Source organism: Colobus angolensis, unplaced genomic scaffold (genome assembly GCF_000951035.1).
Source record: "Colobus angolensis palliatus isolate OR3802 unplaced genomic scaffold, Cang.pa_1.0 Scaffold399, whole genome shotgun sequence".
Taxonomy (NCBI): domain Eukaryota; kingdom Metazoa; phylum Chordata; class Mammalia; order Primates; family Cercopithecidae; genus Colobus; species Colobus angolensis.
Genome location: NW_012117365.1, coordinates 48696 through 53123, shown reverse-complemented (window position 1 = coordinate 53123; position 4428 = coordinate 48696). Strand labels below are relative to the sequence as shown.

The following is a 4428-nucleotide window of genomic DNA, read 5'->3' as shown; positions in this document are numbered from 1 at the left end:
AACAAAACAAACAAACAAACAAACAAAAACCTCTCTTGACACTGTATGCCCTCCAAGTTACCATGCAGTTAACCAGCCCTTCTCATCCAAGATTCTTGCAAGGGTAGCCCACACGTTTTCACTCCCACTTATACATTAGCTCCCTACAATGTGGCTTCTGCCTGCACCAGAGCTCAAATCTGCTCTCTCCTTGAAATTTTATCCTGTGGCTTTCTATGACCCCGCACATTCCTGGTTCCCCTCCTCCTTCTGTTCTTTGTCTTTTGATCTTATTTTCTTGACAAATCTATTTTAATCTTTTCAAAGCTCAAAACTTATTTTGATCTTTTCTGTGGCTCCTTTCAGAATCCTTCCTAAGTTATATTGTCCATACCTATGAGTTCAGTTCAGTTACTATGCTTCAAATTCTAGCCTCCACCTGATGTCCCACAGAGTTCTCAAACTTGGCATGTCATAAGCAATTTGTCATCTCCCCTTCCCCATCCTCTATCTTCTCTCCAGTAGTAACATCTACTACCACATTCTAGGACCTGGGAATAATCCTTGATTCTGCCCTCTTCCTTCTGCCAAAATCAATCACCAATTTTTATCTCATAAATGTTCGTAAATCCCACAATACTACCACAGCCCTGGTCCATAGCTCCACTGTCTTTTGACTTTTAATTCCCTTCGTCTTTAGTGCCCTTCGGATCTAGTTTCCACACAGCTGTTGAAGTGGACACCCATTACTTCAGCCAGCGTAGCTCTTTCTTAGGGTAACATCACGCTGATTTTCCTTCAGGAACTCATTCCATGAGATACGGACTTAGGGGGACTGCCAGTGAAGATGATGACTTTACCTGGCCCAGGCCAGGTGTGCCCCCAAGCTGGAGCACTATGACATCTTTGATTTGGAATTTGAATCCTAGGTGGAATAACGCTAGGGGCAGTTGGCCCTGATACTTCCTGACCGAGGGGACTTGCAGTTGATTCCTGCTATATAGGTCCTGAGAAATTCCTTAAGAGCCTGGGTTCTTCAGATTTTTACTGGGTTTTCTGAAGGATCCCATATATCTCCAATGCACTCCCCTGTAGGAACTTAATTAGAATTATCTTCAACCAAAGAATCTGATATAGAAATGTGTCCAAGACGCAAACCATGTCTTTACTGAAAATTCATTAGAAGCATTCCATCACCTACAGGAAAGACACCAAGCTCCATAATACAAGCCCCAAGACCCTCCATTACTCTGTTCCAGGCTCCCTGTCTGCACCTTCTCGCCCTACTCCTTACCTTGCCCTTACATCTCTGCCCTTCTGAATTATTTGGGGTTTCACATAATCTATGAGGTTTCATGCCTAAATACTCATGAGCCCCCATCCGTAGAACCCCTCTGTGCTCCCATCCAGCTCACTTGAGAGCCTTCCCTGGCTCTTCCCTGATCCCAACATTCTGCCTTCCTCTCTGTTCTCAAGGCACTTGATTTTCCCACCCACTCACTCACTGTCATGGTATTTCACCTACCTGCTTTGTTATCTGCCTTTCCCACCAAACATGGAGTTCCTCGAGGGCTGTGCCTTCTTTTCTGTTTCTCTGCCTCCATAATTCCTGAGTAAGAGAAAAGGATCTCAATATAGGACATTAACGAATCTTTTGATCACAGAGATGAAAATCCAGGCTGGAGGCATCTCATATAGGTTATCAAAAAAATTTATTCCTCTTCTGAAAAACATTCCAGAACACTGCCAAGACCCTAGTAAGACTGAAGGACACTTATTTAAATGATAGCTCTCATTCTCTAAAATCTTAATTTCTCCTGAAATCCTTCATGCTTTAATAAGATACAAAATTAGTTAACTCAGACAATTGTCTTCATCACTGTGACTAAATGGCAAAGTGTGTTTTAGTACATATTTTTAATTATAGTTGAAGAATAAACAGAATGTAAGCAAGCAAATCCATGGTTCTGTTTGGATGGCTATTGTGAAACATGTACCTTAAATGGAATTATATAACCATCCATCTGCAAACGTTGAGTGAGGAGAGCTGGATTTCAGTCACAGCTTAGCCATGACCAGCGGCTTGACCTTGGACAAGACATTGCCCTTGGACACCTGCTGTCAGTCTTCTCAGTATCCATTTCTTTATTCTCCCACCATTGGAACCCCCCCAAAAATTTGGGAAACCACTTTTTCTCCGTTCTAACCTATATGATATTATGGTTGTTCACCTGACCCCAGACTCCAGGAGTTGGGCCTGATTGTCTTAAAGCCATTGTTTCTAGCCCATCCGCCTGGCTACAGAAGTTAGTTCAAGGGCAGTCATGAAACCCAACCAGAGCAAAGGGATTTTAAACACACTTGCAAAGGGCTTCTGGCAAAGAAAAGATTCCTCTGCCTGTTGTAGATCCTATCAATGATAGATTAATGATAGATCAATGATAATGCAGCCACGTATGACCACTAGGATAGAGATGAGATCGCCAGGCAGTGAAAGAATACTGAGGAAAGCAGAATGCGAAAAGAAACAGAATGTTTGTTATACTGCTGGGCAGTGAACAACTGGTTCAAACAACACCTGAAGCTGATAGACCTCTATACGCTTCAGTTATGTGAACCAATCAATTCCCTTTATTGTTGGAATTTAGTTTTCTGTCTATACCATAAACAGTTCTAACAGTAACAATCTCTCTGGGCCTCCATTTTTCATACATAAAAGTAATACGGATAACCTCTGAGGCTGCTGGAGTGCTGGGAGGAGGCTGTGGGAACGTGGTCACCTGGTCCAAGGGCCTGGGTTCGCTGCTTTCAGCCAAACACGTGCATCAGGCCGGGGCCTTCAGACCTCACGGAAGGCATCTGCCCCAGTCCACGTGGACTTCTGATGCAGGTTGAGAACAAAAAGAGGCACCTGGACATTCCCTGGAGCCCTCTGCATGGTCGCGCTTTGGTGGAATTTGGGGGCCCTTGGCTACCAGCCACGCTTGCTTGATAGCAACAGAAACCAGTTCTGCCCGACTCTGTGCCACAAAAAAAAGCCACACCCCACTCACCTGACATCCACCCCATCAAGAGTCCATGCTGCTGAGCCCTGAGGGAGGGGAGGGCTTTGTGGTCAGGCTCCGTGGCCCGCCCTGGCCCTGCTCTGTTGAGGATGCGCAGGACGTCCTCTCCAACTGCACCATGCCCAGCTGGGCTGCAGGCGAATTTCATCCACACCAGAGAGGGGTGGGCAGAGTGATGAGGCTTTTGTTGAACTTGGATCAGGAGATGATGTAAAAATGGCCCTGGAAAAAGACCAAGAAAGCATGGGACACTGGCGCATTGCGGTGTTCAAGTCCCATAGAACCGAGGTGGATTGGGTGTTGAAGGAAACACCGCAGTCCCAACAGTGCCGGCAGCGCCAACTAGGGCTTCCCGCACGAACTTCGAGCACTCGCGTCTGGATGCACAAAGAAGAAATCGTTCAATTCTTCTCAGGGTTGGAAATCGCAGGAGTTGGCCTCGCAGGAGTTAGCTGAGAAGGCTCTTGGAACGCCCAAGGAGAGGACAAGGCACAGGGACATGGAGGTGTTCAAGAGCGGCCAGGAGGAAGTTAGGTCGGACTCAGGTCCCCCTGAGGCTCATATCCGTGCAGCCCCGGACCCCTGTGACCAGCCCGGGGCCGCCGGGAGCTACCCTGGCATCGTGAAGCAGGCAGGCACAGGATACGGAGCCACGAGGAGCACGGCGGCCTCTGCACCGCCGAGGTGCACCGAGTGGGGGAACCTCTGCTACTGTCTCTCCGGAATGTGTGATCACAAATACAGCGACAGTGAGGTCACAGGGCAGAGCACCACCACCACTGCCTCTGAATGAGGGGCTGCCATACAAAGCGACCAAGAGAGACATTTACAACCTCTTCTCTCCTCTCAACCCGGTGAGAGTCCACACTGAGATGGGCCCAGAAGGAAAAGTGACGGGCAAAGCAGATGTTGAGTTTGCTACTCAGGAAGAAGCAGTAGCAGCTACGTCCAGAGACACGGCCAGCATGCGGCACAGATACATAGAACTATTCCTGAATTGACAACAGGGGCCAGCAACGGGGCCACAGCAGTCAGGGGATGCGAGGCATGGGCGTGACCGCCTACAGTTGTCTGGAGAGCCAGTCAGTGAGCGGTTGTGATGGGACTGGCCACAGCGGGCAGAACAGCATGGGTGAATAGGACTTGTTTTGTTAGCAGCATTTGAGTTATTTCAATCAAATTCTCACAGGCCGCCAACAAGCAGTGAAGAGCAGTCATAATGGAGGAAGCTGTGGGACCCATTTTGCACTATGAGTTTGTGAAATCTGGATTTAAAAATTACCTCTTTAGGCCAGGCGCAGTGGCTCAGGCCTATAATCCTGGCACTTCCGGAGGCGGAGGCGGGTGGATCACTTGAGGCCAGGAATTCACAACCAGCCTGGCC

The 4428-nt window shown here is 47.9% G+C and overlaps 1 pseudogene; it reads left to right on the top strand.

Annotated features, from left to right (window-relative positions):
- Positions 1 to 3057: 3057 nt before the first annotated feature.
- LOC105521154 lies at positions 3058 to 4184 on the top strand (annotated as a pseudogene).
- The last annotated feature ends 244 nt before the right edge of the window (positions 4185 to 4428 follow it).